Source organism: Mauremys reevesii, linkage group 14 (genome assembly GCF_016161935.1).
Source record: "Mauremys reevesii isolate NIE-2019 linkage group 14, ASM1616193v1, whole genome shotgun sequence".
NCBI lineage: Eukaryota > Metazoa > Chordata > Testudines > Geoemydidae > Mauremys > Mauremys reevesii.
Window position 1 is genome coordinate 37334679 of NC_052636.1, and position 13079 is coordinate 37347757.

Genomic DNA, 13079 nt, shown 5'->3' on the forward strand with positions numbered 1-13079 from the left:
ATGTATTTTACTCTCAGTACCGTAACCCCCTCATGATGTAGCTCCTGTCTAGGAGCTCTGCTGAAGCCAGTGGCATTATGATCAGGTGAAACTGACATGAGCAGAGACATGGGGGAGGGTGGAGGAGGAGGTAACATGGAGGCTACCAGAGTTGAACGTGGCCGTAAGAGCAAACGCTCTCTCAGCCTCTCCTCTCTCCCACCTCCCAGAGTCAGTAATTCTGAGAAATCATTCCCTGAAATCTAAATAGCCCCAGTATGAGAGACAATGATTAACGCAGGTACCTTAGGGGCTGCAGCGCCAACCCCCTGCCTGGATGAGGGTGAAGAATTGCAGTAGAAATGGGTTAGGCTGGGACACGGCACAGCTGATGTGGGACTGGGAGCTGAGTTGACCAAGAGGCCAGAACTCATGGGGGAGTTGGGAGAACAAGTCAACAGGACGGGGTAGAGGCACTTCAGTATATTTTCCCCATTAACCATTCTGCCATGTATTTAATTTAGAAACTTTTCATTCACATCTAAACACCTTGGAGCTAAGCTGGGTTGATGCATTTCCACTTACAGTGGTACAGTTGTAATTAGGTGCTTAATCAGATGCTCATGCAGCACAAAGCAGTCAATAACGGGTGTGCTTTCATTCATTAACCTGACTGTGTGCTGTGCATCGCTTTGAAAAAAAGATGCTGTGAGGGAGTGTCAAAATTTTAGGCATTAAGAAATGGTAAGTAGGTGTCAGTTCATTTCTCATGCGTTTCTCTCCTAATTTTAATGTCAGTTTTGAATCAATATTAATACCATGTTGTTTTAACAGCAGTAGGGTCCATTTGTATAATTGTTTGCAAGATTTCATTGGATATTGTGAACCAGCCGTCTTCACCTTTTATTTTGAGGTTCCTAAATACCCCCCAGCGCACCTCTCCTGACAGACTGCAGGCCCTGGCCGGTGACATGCTCCTTAGAGAGCAAACACCTGACGAGCCCTTTCGCCCTCAAACGCGCATTTGGCTTTGACGTTGCTTTATCCGCCCCACCAGAAAACGCTACAGGGAACCCGGTCATTACAGCCGACCGCACTAGGTACCGTTCTACCAGCTCTGGGCCAACATTCAAATGGTTCTGTTTGTTTATCTTTCATTCAGCTTTGCAATTCTTAGATCCCATTTAAAAACTGGAAGTGAAATAACCGAAGCAAGTTACGAAGAGAGCGGCACCTGGCATAGGCGGGGGTAAAACAATAAATGGAAAGAACTGACTATGCAAAAAGGAACATCGCAAACTATCAGAGCCCAGACCCCCGCCCAACTGAACCCACCCCAGCCAGGCATATCAAGCAGGGTCCGTGAAAAATCGCCCAGCCCGTCTGGCAGTGAACGCTGTGTGTTCCAGGCAGAGCTACGGTGTGTGCGTCTGCTCTGCTGACATGCTGCTTTGGTACGGAACGAGCCACGGCCACAGGGAGCAGAGACATGGACTCCTACAAAACACAATCCCACATACACCTCCAATGCCGCATCCTCCTGCCTCCCCACTGTCTGCCATCCCCTCCTCCACCTCCACATGGCCATTCTCAGCCTATTGCTAACACTTCCTCCCAGCCTTCAGCACTATAAATAAATAAAACATGGTGTTACAAAAGGTAGATTGTGCCAGAGAAACCTGATCTGGACGTCAGTAAGGCTTTTGATACAGTTCCACATGGGAAACTATTTGTTAAATTGGAGACTATGGGGATTAATATGAGAACCGAAAGGTCAATAAAGAATTGGTTAAAGTGGAGTCTACAAGGGGGTCATATTGAACGGTGAGTTGTCAGGCTGGAGGGAGTTACTAGTGCAGTTCCTCGGATCAGTCTTGGAACCAATCTTACTCAACACTTTTATTTAGTGATCTTGGCACAAGAAGTGGGAGTGGGACACAGAGCCGGGAGGGATTGCCAATACGGAGGAGGACAGGAACATCATACAAGAAAAGCTGCATGTCCTTGAAAGCTGGAGTAATAGAAATGGGATGAAAATCAATAGTGCACAAATTCGACTTGTTAATCCCCAAGTGCAAAATTTTGCAATAAGCTGGGGGTTTGTCAATTGGAAGTGACAGAGGAGGAGACTGGTTGATCACAGGATAATTATGAGCTGCCAATGTGATGCAGCCGTGAAATAGGTTAATGCAGTCCTAGGATACATCAGGTGAGGGATTTCCAGCAGACACATAGAATCATAGATTATTAGGGTTGGAAGGGACCTCAGTAGATCATCTAGTCCAACCCCCTGCTCAAAGCAGGACCAATCCCCTGACAGATTTTTGCCCTAGATCCCTAAATGGCCCCCTCAAGGATTGAACTCACAACCCTGGCTTTAGCAGGCCAGGGCTAAAACCACTGAGCTATACATGAAAGGGTCAGTACTGTTATACAAGGCACCGATGAGACCTCATCTGACATACACCTCTACCTTCTGCCCTTAAAGTCTGTGAGTCTATAAGCTGTGCTTTGTGTTGCACAGACACTGATGGAGATCAGGGCCCCATCGTGCAGCACATGGCAGAGAACCTGACTGAGATCAGCAGCCCCATTGTGCTGGGCACTGCACAGACAGAGAGGGACAGTCCTTGCCCCAAAGAGATCACAATCCAAGTAAACAATGGGGAGGAGGAAAACAGAGAGGGGCTGTGACTTCCCCAAGGTCACCAAGCAGGTCAGGGACAGAGCCAGGAACAGACCCAGTTAACGCCAGAGCCCCGTCACCCGCAGCTTGGAAAGGTCCCCAGACCCCATTGTATTAGGCTGCAGAAAGAGGTGGTTTGCCCATGGATGCACAGGCTGTCTTGGCAGGCAGCTCAACTGTGGTCCCTGCACACAGCTGGGTGTATGGGTCATGGGTCAGGAGAAGTCAGTGTCCAGTCCTGTGGGGCTGCGCTCCTGGCTCATACCTCCAGCACTCACTGCTGCCCCTCCCTTCCCAGCTGCACTGTTCAGCCAGCCCCAGGCCTCTGTGAGGTCACTGCCCCCCCTCCCCTATCCCCTGCAAGCCTTCAAACAGGGACATGGTGCACCAGAGCCAGAGTGCACTAGTGTAAATTCTGTCTGTACTAAGGGTTTGCACCAGTGCCTAAAACACCAGGGTGGCAGAGACCTTCAGTGCCCAAAACAGCAGTACGGTGGCACTAGAACTGGGATCTAGTTCTAGCTCCATCACAGACAGCCTGGGTAACCTTGGACACGTCAATGTTTCTCCTTCCAACTTCAGTCTCTTTACCCAGCTGCCCACTCACTGGGGTCTCCTCTCTCTCCAGAGCTGCTCACCACTACAGTCTGTGTGGGTGTCCCCAGAGCTGAGGCAGGTCAGCTCTGGAATAGTCTTACAAAGGGGCTGGGGAGTCTCTGTCCCTGGAAGATTTTAAGAACAGGTAAGACAAAGCTCTGTCAGAGACAATCTACATACACTTGTCCTGCCTCGGCAGAAGGAGCTGGACATGACAACATCTTGAGGTCCTGTCCAGCTCTACATTGCTATCATGTTATGCAGTATAGATACGTATAAAACAACATGATGAAACCAAATGAAAACATGGTGTCAGGCAATTCAAAAAACAAAAAAACCCCTACACTGCACAGCATAAAATGACACAATACTAAGGAGAAGAAAGCAACACAATGCAAACTAACACACCTTAGAACAAAAGTACACAATGCAAAAGAGCTCAACTCAAGCCAACATAACACAGACACCAAACCAGCTGAGGCAAAATAACGCATCATAAAACTATGTAACACAGCATGGTGCATCATAGTTCCAAAAGGCAACAGGCAAAACAGCTCAGCGTAGAACAGGACACAGCACAAAAGAGAATTATTTCAGTGTAGGCCTGGAAGGGAACTTGAGAGGGTGTCTACTCCAGCCCCCTGTGCTGAGGCAGGACCGAGTATCCCTAGACATTCCCAGACTGGTGTATCTCTAACCTGGTCTTAAAAACCTCCAGTGAAGGAAATTCCACAGTCTCCCTTGGAAGCCAATGCAAGGCAAACACAGGCCAAACAATGCTGCACACACACACGCTGGGCTTGGGTTTAAGGGGAGAGGCAAGAATTCAAACAATCTAGGTTCTGCCCCAAATTCTCCATGCAAACTTGAGCAAATTACTTCAGCTCTCTGAGCTTCAGTTTCCCCATCTGTAAAATGGAGAGTCGCCTCCCACCATTGGCCTATTTAGCCTTTGAGCTTTTTGTGGCAAGGCCTGTCCCTGTGGGCATGTCGACACTGCAGTCAGACACCGGCAGCTGGCCCGTGCCCGCTGACTTGGGCTCACACGGCTCAGGCTGTGGGGCTGTTTAATGGTGGTGTCCATGTTCCGGCTGGGGCTGCAGCCCAAGGTCTGGCACCCTCCCACCTCGCAGGGTCCTACAGCCTGGCCCCAGCCCGAGCCCAGACATCTACACTGCAATTAAACAGCCCCTTCGCCTGAGCCCGTGAGCCTGAGTCACCTGGCATGGGCCAGCTGGGGGTTTTAATGGCAGGGTAGAGATACCCTTGGTGTCTGTTCAGCACCTGTCACAATGGGGACCCTGATCTCGGTGTCTGTGCAGAGCCCTGCATAGCAGGGGCCTGACCTCAGTCGGTGATGCTGCAACTCCCAGCATTACAGGATCCCGGATTTTGTTTAGGGCGCCTGCAGCAACTGGTAAAATGTGGGGGCAGGATCTCTGTCAGGGTCTGTGCAGTGCCCAGTACAGTGGTGGGGCATGATCTGGGTTGGGGTCAGTGCAGTGCCAGACTCAACGGGGACACAGATCTCAGTCGAGGTCTCTAAAGTGCCCAGCACAATGGATGCAGCAGTTTAGGTCACAGTCGTGCACCGCCTGGCTTAAAGGGGGCCGTGATCTCGGTCTAGGCCTCAGTTTTACCTGGCACAACAGTGGGGTCTGATCTCACCTGGGGTCTCTGCAGCGCCTGGAGAACAGGGCCACGCTCAGTACGATAAGAGTCCTGATCTCAGTCACACACCTGGAGAGAAAAGTGGGAAGATTTTTGAGAATTCGATATCAGTATTTCAGAACTGAGGAGAAAATGGGGCACAAACAATATATTTGCTAATGTGAGACAGAAGCACCAACATCTGGAAGATTTGACATCAGCATTTAACAGTTCAAGAGAACGGAGGGGACATTGGAGGATTATACAGGGATATTCAATCAACAACAGAATGAGATGGATTCTTCTTGCCTCACACTCACAGGGCCAGCAGGTGCTGGGGAGTAGCTGGGACTGGAAAACCTGGGGCTGGGTCGTCTCCATGGGGGACACTTGCTCCTCCCTCCCCTTCCTGGCCCTTCCCAGGCCCCGTTGCCAGCAGAGAGTGGCCCCCCCAGCCCAGCCCAGAGGTGTCCCTGTCTCAGGGCCCCCCCAGCCCCTGCCCATTCACCCTCTGCCCAGCTCAGGAATCACGCGGGGGCCCCAGTTCCCCCCCGCCCAAGGACAAATCCCTGCAGGTGGAAATGGGGAAACCCCAAACCTGAGACCTGAACTGGCCACTGGCGAAGGAGAGAAAATGGGGCACAATCGGGGGACAGGGAACTTCTCAAGGGTTGGGGAGGGGGTCACCCTGGGCGCTGCTCGTGGCTCTCTAGGAGAAAGGGGCAGGACGGGGAGGACGGGGTCCCCACGGGAGGGGCAGCGGTAAATCCGAGGGGATCTCAGCCCCCTTTATCTCCCCGCTCCTCGGGGGTCACCTGCCCCCCCCCGCCATTTCCCGCCCCCCAGCCCGGTCCCAGCCCCCCCCCGCCCGGTCTCACCCCGCCCGGCCCCACGCAGGGACCCCAGTGGGGCCGGGCCCCGCGGGGCCCCAGGGCAGAGCCTGGCCGGGCCCGGGGGCGCTGGGCTCCTGCGGGGCAGCAGCCCGAGCCCCCGGGCACTGGGGCAGAGTCACCGCCCGGCCCCGCCCCCGGGGCTCGCTCCGGGGCCTGGAGGCTGCAGCTCCGCAGCGGGGCGGGCGGAGCCCAGGCCGGGCACGGGGGGGTTAATGAAGGGCTCTCCCGCCGCGATCTGCGCATGCCCAGAGCCCCACCGGCACCAACCCTTCTGCGGCCCGGGAGAGGCTCCAACGGCCCCGCGCGAGCCAGGCAGAGCCGCAGCGGCTCGCGCGCGTTTGCAGATCGGTTTGGTCTCTCCATCAACGTCACTTCCGGTCCAGGGAGCATCAGGAACTACATCTCCCAGCCTGCCCCGGGATCGCGTCTGCCCTCTCCGCAGCCCAGGGAAGGGAGGGTTCCAGCAGCTGTTACTGCGCATGCTCCGTGCGAGCCCCGCTGGGGGCGGGAGAACAAAGCTGCCGCTGCCGCCTTCGCGTGAGCCGGGCCCGGGCTGAGCCGCTGCTGCTCCCCGGGGTCTGTGCGGGGGGGCTCGGCCGGGGGGGGGGGTTTCTCCAGCTGGGCCTCGGGCAGCCCCGGGCTCTGCCCGCCCCAGCCCCGCCCGGAGCCCCCGGGGAGTGAGAGACCCCGTGGGGGGGCGCTGGGGGCGGGCACGTGACTCTGCCCCGGGAACCCGGGAGAAGCCTCGAGCCGCCTCGGCCCCAGGGGAGCTGCAGCCGGATCCGCCCCCCCCCCCCCCCGCTGGGATGGGGGGGGGGCGGCGGTGCATTAAATTGCTCTCAATAGCGCTGTGCTACTCCCGGGCACTGCGCATGCTCAGTAGCAGCTGCTGAAGCCGCTGCCCTTCCCCTGCCCGTATCAGCCGGAACGTTCCGCTGGGCGCTGGCGGCGGGCTGGGACGGGGCGAGGGAGCAACAGGGCGCGGGGCTGAGCAGGGAATTGATGAGGGGGAGTCAGGCAGGTGGGGCGGGGCTGGGGGCTAAAGGGAAGATCCGGGCTGGGGGCCCTGGAGTTGAGCTGGGGGGCGCAGGGGGGGAAGGTCATTGGGGCGGGAAATATGAATTGGTTTGTGCAGCCAGGAAATTCCCGTGTGGGGGGGAGGTGAGTTCACTGAATCCTGCCCTGTTTGTGCCCCGTCCTCCCACATACAAAGTCTCTCCAGCTTTTCCCCTTTTCCCCCTGGTCTCTCTGTATTTCTCAAGTGTCAATTCAAAATCTCTCCCATGGGGCAGCTTTTCCCACCCATTTTATCTGCAGTGATTTGTCCTCATTTAGGTGGGAAATTGTTGCCCTGAGTCATTCCCCAGCACATGGCTGCCCCTGGAATGGGGATGGGAAGAGGAGCCCGTTTTCATCCCCACCTTGGCAGAGAAGAGCACGTGTCCCCCATGGAGACTGTCCAGACCCCATTTCCCAATCCCACCACTGCCCCCAAACTACCAACACAGTTTCCCCCAGCCCTCAGTTGCCAGTCACCTGCCCGTCCCCCACTTCTGCCCCCTTCCTTTATCCAGGGAGCCTTCCAGCTCCCCCTCCCCCCTTAAATCAGCTCCTCACAGGGCTCCCTAGAAAGGAAGGAGAAAACTCGAAAGAGGTTCCTGCTGGCGCTCTTAAAAAGCCCGAATACTCTCTCAGTCCTCAAAGAGAGACCTGGAGAAGGAGACTTGCTGAAGCAAAGCCACAGGGGTCTCTGAGGTTTCCCTGGCCCCTCGCCCCTGTCCTGCCTGGCTGATGTCAGCATCTCTCTGTGAGGTCACCACCTCCCCACCACCTTGGACCAATAGTCTGAGATCCTGCCAAAGGCCTTTGTGATGTCACTGCCACACCCCTCCCTTGCTGGGCTAATGTCCTGCCCTGGCCAGGCACTTTGGAGGTTTGAGCTACTCCCTGGGGATCACCCCACTCAAGGAGCTTTTCTGCAGAGCATCCTCAGATGTCTGAGCACACAAGTGCCATGGCAACGAACTGACACACATGACACCAAAATGAGATCATTAATATACTAACCTAGAAGAGAAGGACAATGCAGCATTAGTAGGGGAGAAACCCCTACTGAACATGCATTACACCTAGCAGCGTCAGCAGAACATATCGGCTACACAACTAAAGAAAGGGATCTGCACGTTGCTGTAGACCCTAATGAAGATCACACCCCACCACTGTACTGGGCACTGCACAGAACCTGACAGAGATCCTGGCCCCACATTTTGCCAGATACTGCAGGGGCCCTAAACAAAATCAGGGATCCTGTAATGCCGGGAGTTGCAGAGCCCCCAACTGAGCTCAGGCTCCCCTGTTGGTCAGGACTCTGCACACTGACCAAGATCAGGGTCCCCATTGTAACAGGTGTTGAACAGACACCAAGGGTATCTTTACCCTGCTATTAAAACCCCCCAGCTGGCCCATGCCAGGTGACTCAGGCTCATAGGGCTCAGGCGAAGGGGCTGTTTAATTGCAGTGTAGATGTCTGGGCTCGGGCTGGGGCCAGGCTGTAGGACCCTGCGAGGTGGGAGGGTGCCAGACCTTGGGCTGCAGCCCCAGCCGGAAAATGGACACCACAATTAAACTGCCCCACAGCCTGAGCCGTATGAGCCCAAGTCAGTGGGCACGGGCCAGCCGCCGGTATCTAACAATTTTGCATGGAGAATTTGGGGCAAAACTGGGAACTGAACCCAGATTGTTTGAATTCTTGCCTCTCCCCTTAACCCCAGGCCCAGTGTGTGTGTGTGCAGCGTTGTTTTGGTCTGTGTTTGCCTTGCATTGGCTTCCAAGGGAGACTGTGGAATTTCCTTCATTGGAGGTTTTTAAGACCAGGTTAGAGATACACCAGTCTGGGAATGTCTAGGAATACTTGGTCCTGCCTCAGCACAGGCGGCTGGAGTAGACGCCCTCTCAAGATCCCTTCCAGGCCTACACTGAAATAATTCTCTTTTGTGCTGTGTCCTGTTCTACGCTGAGCTGTTTTGCATGGTGCCATTTGGAACTGTGATCGCACCATGTTGTGGAGCAGTTTTACGGTGAATTGTTTTGCCTCAGCATGTTTGGTGCCTGTGTTGTGCTGGTTTGAGATGAGCTCTTTTTTTTTTTTTCATTGTGTAATATTGTCCTAGGGTGTGTTAGTTTGCATCGTGTTTTCTTTTCCTCTGTATTGTCATTTTATTCTGTGGGTTTTTTTGTTTGTTTTTCTTTTTTTTCCTGAGTTTCCTGACATTATGTTGTGGTGGGTTTTACTCTGGATGTTGTGTTTTGTACGTATATATCGCATGGCATCCTAGAAATGTAGTGCTGGACAGAACCTCAAGATGTCATCAAGTCCAGCTCTCTCTGCCGAGGCAGGACCAAGTATCTGTAGATTGTCTCTGACATAGCTTTGTCCTATTTGTTCTTAAAAACTTCCAGGGAAAGAGACTCCCCAGCCTCCCTTGTAAGACTATTCCAGAGCTGACCTGCCTTAGCTCTGGGGACACCCACACAGACTGTAGTGGTGAGCAGCTCTGGAGAGAGGAGACCCCGGTGAGTGGGCAGCTGGGGAAAGAGACTAAAGTTGGGAGGAGAAACATTGACGTGGCCAAGGTCACCCAGGCTGTCTGTGACCGAGCTAGAAATAGTTTCTAGTGCCACAGTACTGCTGTTTTGGCACTGAAGGTCTCTGCCACCCTGGTGTTTTAGGCACTGGTGCAAACCCTTAGTGTAGACAGAAGTTACACTAGTGCACTCTGATTGGTACTGGTGCACCAGGTCCCAGTTTGAAGGTTTGAGGTGGTGGAGGCGGGGGGAAGTGACCTCACAGAGGCCTGGGGCTGGCTGACCAGTGCAGCTGGGAAGGGAGGGGCAGCAGTGAGTGCTGGAGGTATGAGCCAGGAGCGCAGCCCCACAGGGCTGGACACTGACTTCTCCTGACCCAGGGGACACCCCCTAGTGAGGTGGTTTGTCCAGGGATGCACAGGCTGTCTTGGCAGGACAGCTCAGCTGCAGTCCCTGCACACCTCTTCCTGCAGCCTAATACAGTGTGCTCGGGGGCCTTTCCAAGCTGTGGGTGACGGGGCTGTGGAGTTAACAGGGTCTGTTCCTGGCTCTGTCACAGGATTGCATTATGTTTTGAAACAGGCATGTAAACTATGGGTTTTTTATTGTTTTTGGGGGGTAATGAAGTGAACTATGCACATTTCTTGCAGTTGTACTCTTTCTTCTCATCTGTCGGGTTTTCTTGATTGGTTCCTTCTGTAATGCAGGGTATACGTGCCCACCTCTTGCAAGAATCACACTGGACCTTTGATAAGTAACAATTAAGAAATGAAATCACAGAAGTTATAATGTTACACATACTTTGCATTCACTCATGCTGTTCCTTCCACATGGGAGCGTTACCTAATATATGACTATCAGCATGAAGAAAATGATTACTGTTGTGGAATTTTTACAGGAATTATGATCCTTAGCCAGTTTATGGCATATATTTTTCATTCAATCCTACATTTCTTACCATTGTGCAATCCTCAATTTCTTTTTCACAGTTGATAAAGTTGCAGTATATGCAGTAGTCCTCCACGCTTTCATAAAAATAATTATAGTGTTATGAAATGATGAATATAATACAACCAACTCTGAAAATGCAAACCTTAATTTATTACTTGTCAATATTTTAATGCAGTCAATGGTTTGAACTTTTTTTTTCTTTTTTTGGAATCATATTTTCTCAAATTTTTACTTTACTGCACCTGTATCTAAAAATGCAAATTTCATTCAACTGGTCGATCAATAGCAATCATTCACCCCATTCAAATTTTTGAGTACTTAGAGATATTATTGATTCACAGTCACCATTATAGAACCAAACCTATGAGAGATCCCATTTTAGGGGTATTAAAATAACTGTCTACTATGTGACAAAGTTCCACTCTTCATGTTATCTTCACATGTGCCCAATGAGTCCACAAGACATGGAAGAAAGTAATTACCTGACTCCTTCATTAGAAGAATTGCTATATGTCTTCTAAACGCAGTATTAGCCTCTTGTGTTGTTTCTACCGCACTGATGTCTTTGTGCTGCAAATACGTTTCTGCAACCTAACAACACAGATATTTAGAATACACATAAGTACCAGAGGTGAAAGTGGGCCGGTCCAGTGTACCAGTAAGAACTGTCCACTGGTTCCTTCCCGTACATGGCTGACATGACACTTCCGCTGTGGCAGTGCTTTATGCTTTAACGGCGCTGCCCCCTTTATCCCATCTCCCCCGCATCAGCGGCCCAGCCATAGGGTCCAACAATGCTGTTGAATGCTCCTGGCAGGGCTGCCTACAGTGGGGGAGCGAAAGGGGCTCTGGGTTACAGTGATTTACAAGCACCTGGTGCTCCTGGCCACTGCAGCAGCAGCAGCTGTCAGGAAGGGCTGGCTGGTAGAATCTGGTCCCCAAGCACCGCACCTTCCACTGGAGACCATCCCTTCTTGGGGCCAGAAGCGCACCCCGTACACCCTGGCAAGGACACCGGTGCAGTGCCCACTGGTAATCTCTGGCATTTACTTTCAACATGGATAAGTAAACATACATAACCAATATTAATGGCAATTTGGTATTGTGGAAGTAGGGAAAGAATTAACAAGGATTTGAAGGGGATTTTAATGCATGTCAGTCAGTTAGCAAGAGTCAGGCTAGTAGTTAGCAAGAGTCAGGCCACACTGTAACCCTAATGACGTGAGACTTGTAGAAGCGAGGATGGTGTGAGGCGAGAGGGAAAGAACTGTGTAAGGAGTTATTACGACCTTGCAACTGATAACCAAATATGTAGACTGGTGTTTCCTAGAAGTGAGAAAAATAAGATAGCAGGATGGCTTATGTATAAACAAAATGCAGTTGTTGCTCATTATTGTCTGTATTATTGCTTGTTATTGTCTGTAACAAAGGTATAAATGCTTGCTGTAATTGTTTACCTGTTGAGAGACCTGTCCGGGACTGGGGCGACCCTGTGTCCTAGGGCACTCTCTCCCTCTATTGTAATTACTGGAGAAATAATAAAGTATTTGATTTTGCTGCACCCAAAGAAAAAGCGAGAACTGAGTTTTTCTCCGACAGTATTCAATAACTTTAAGATGAGTGGTCCGCAGTTGTGGCCATCACTTTGTCTGGGTTGCAGAACAATTTTACTGTTCCAATCAGATGAGGATTTACTAGTTAATCGTTTGATAAAGTTTGTGAAATTTTTAGAGAGTACATTAGCAGATTGCATAAATGAGCTTTGCTTTCCTTTTTTCCCCCCTCTGGTTTCTGGACATAGATAAAAATCCATTCTCTCTCTTTTTAATTAGTAATTGAAATGACTTATTGCTCACATATATACACACTTGTTTTCATATTATTGTCTCACACTTACACAAAGTATCACCTGATTTGCTGTGCCCCATGTTGATGATAATACATTCTCAAACATGCGACATGCTACTGTTTCGTGTCCACATTCTGTGAAGTCTTTCCCCAGAGTCAAGTCACACAAGTTCACTCAAAGTCCATTATTAAGCATATTCAGTAGAAGTGCATGCTGTTTCAATGTTTACTTGTAGCTAACAGGAAGATATTAGTCTCACTATTGTTACATTCCCTTTAAAAAAATTTCAGTGGAACAGTTAATGTCCAATGTAAAAGTAAGTATCTAATAAATCACCTCCAATTCCTCAGGCATGTTCTTTCATATCTGATCTCATCACACAAGGGGTCAATTATTAACAATTCCTTTTTTTCATCAAGGCTATCTGTAAGTTTCAATATATTCACAAATTTTATTGGTAATGAGATTTTTTCAAAAACTTTATACTGATTTATCAACAATCATTATGCAATTAACATATTGTCGTTTGTAATGTCTCAGTAACACACAAGATATAAGCATATTGTGAAATCAATCAGTTCTTTACAGAATGTATTCTTCCAGGATACATGAACAACGTAAAGTGACAGTAGCAATTTTTTATAACATTCACATTCCTCTTTCCTTTGCATGCACTGAACTCACTGAAAACCCGCAACAAGGAAAATTATAGTACAATATAAAACATCTTACCGCAATAACCCAATGACCTGGTGTGTGGTAAGGAAGCAATAATATATCATTTTGAAGTAATTCACTGTTTATTTAAAAAATTAGAAATTCAATTATAGTTTCCAGTGAAGCAAACCATGAAATATACATTATACTGTATTTCCCAAATTCATTACAT

The 13079-nt window shown here is 50.5% G+C and overlaps 1 long non-coding RNA gene across 1 annotated transcript; it reads right to left on the reverse strand.

Moving 5' to 3' along the window:
• Nucleotides 1-1885: 1885 nt before the first annotated feature.
• Nucleotides 1886-6243, reverse strand: LOC120381702. The gene is made up of 3 exons (XR_005588138.1): nt 6073-6243; nt 4931-5002; nt 1886-1990 (listed from the first exon to the last, which is right to left on the reverse strand). It is a non-coding gene; the product is annotated as an uncharacterized LOC120381702 (long non-coding RNA).
• Nucleotides 6244-13079: the final 6836 nt, after the last annotated feature.